The sequence below is a fragment of the Sapajus apella genome, unplaced genomic scaffold, assembly GCF_009761245.1.
Source record: "Sapajus apella isolate SASKATOON/1434 unplaced genomic scaffold, GSC_monkey_1.0 scaffold1, whole genome shotgun sequence".
Lineage (NCBI taxonomy): Eukaryota > Metazoa > Chordata > Mammalia > Primates > Cebidae > Sapajus > Sapajus apella.
The window spans coordinates 31064626-31066443 of record NW_022436941.1 but is presented as its reverse complement, the minus strand read 5'-3'; the positions used below and the strand labels follow the sequence as shown (position 1 = coordinate 31066443).

Genomic DNA, 1818 nt, shown 5'->3' with positions numbered 1-1818 from the left:
CAAAGGCGAATGAACACATGAGCTGTGGTACATTCACACGGTGTAATATTATTCAGCACTAGAAAGAAATAAGCTATCAAGCACAAACACACATGAAGAAAACTTAAATGCATATTATTAAGTGAAAGAAGCCAATCTGAAAAGGCTGCATTACTATATGGTTCCAACTCTATCACATTCTGGAAGAGGCACAATTATGGAACCAGTAAAGATCATAAGTTGCCAAAAGTTGGGGTTGTGGTTGGGAGAATGAATAGGCAGATCACAGAGAATTTTTAGGGTAAAAAAAGTACATGATACTGTTATTGGGCAACACCTGAGTCCTGTCCTCTTGCTCTCCTCCCTGGGCAGCATGAGCTCCACCTTCTCCACTAACTACTGGTCCCTGGGATCTGTCCAGGTGCCCAGCTACGGCACCTGGCTGGTCAGCAGCATGGCCAGTGTCTATGCAGGTGCCAGGGGCTCTGGTTCCCAGGTCTCCATGTTCCGCTCCACCAGCTTCTGGGGCGACATGGGGTCCAGAGGCCTGGCACGGGAATGGCCATGGGTCTGGCAGGAATGGGAGGCATCCAGAATGAGAAGGAGACCATGCAAAGCCTGAATGACCACCTGGCCTGCTACCTGGGTGGAGTGAGGAGCCTGGAGACCGAGAACAGGAAACTGGAGAGCAAAATCCCAGAACACCTGGAGAAGAAGTGATCCTAGGTCAGAGACTGGAGCCATTATATCAAGACCATTGAGGACCTGAGGGCTCAGATCTTTGCAAATACTTTGGACAATGCGCCAGTCTGTGGAGAGTGACATCCATGGGCTCCACGAAGGTCATTGATGACACCAATGTCACTCGTCTGCAGCTGGAGATAGAGATCGAGGCTTTCAAGGAGGAGCTGCTCTTCATGAAGAAGAACGGTGAAGAGTTAAGTAAAAGGCCTACAAGCCCAGATTGCCAGCTCTGGGTTGACCATGGAGGTAAGATGCCCCCGAAGCTCAGGAGCTCACCTGAGATCATGGCCGACATCCGGCCCAATATGACGAGCTGGCTTGGAAGATGCGAGGAGCTGGACAAGTACTGGTCTCAGCAGATTGAGGAGAGCACCACAGTGGTCACCACGCAGTCCACCGAGGTTGGAGCTGCTGAGATGACGTTCACGGAACTAAGACATCCAGTTTTTGGAGATCGACCCGGACTCCATGAGAAATCTGAAGACCAGCTTGGAGAAGAGCCTGAGGGAGTGGAGGCCCGCTACGCCCTGAAGGTGGAAGAGTTCACCGGGATCCTGCTGCACCTGGAGTGAGAGCTGGCACAGACCCAGGCAGAGGGGCAGCGCCAGGCCCAGGAGTATGAGGCCCTGCTGAACATCAAGGTCAAGCTGGAGGCAGAGATTGCCATCTACCGCTGCCTGCTGGAAGATGACGAGGACTTCAATCTTGGTGATGCCTGGACAGCAGCAACTCCATGCAAACCATCCAAAAGACCACTACCTGCCAGATTGTAGATGGCAAAGTGGTGTCTGAGACCAACGACACTGAAGTTCTGAGGGTACCCCAGCAGAAGCAGGGTACCCTTTGGGGAGCAGGAGGCCACTAAAAAGTTCAGAGCTCAACAAAATGATACTATGATGGTAGATACACGTCATTGTTCATTTGTCCAGACTGTCCTTAGAATGTGCAATACCAAGAGTGAACTGTAATGTGAACTATGGATTTTGGGTGATAATGATGTGACGATTTTATTAACCTTTAAAATAAAAGTTATGGCACTGAACAGTGCAGAGAAGATAACAAAGTTTCTGGGAAATATTCCCCAGGACAGCTTGG

At 50.2% G+C, this 1818-nt stretch overlaps 1 pseudogene; it reads left to right on the top strand.

The window, feature by feature from the left end:
- The first annotated feature begins 352 nt into the window (after positions 1 to 352).
- Positions 353 to 1588, top strand: LOC116556673 (annotated as a pseudogene).
- The last annotated feature ends 230 nt before the right edge of the window (positions 1589 to 1818 follow it).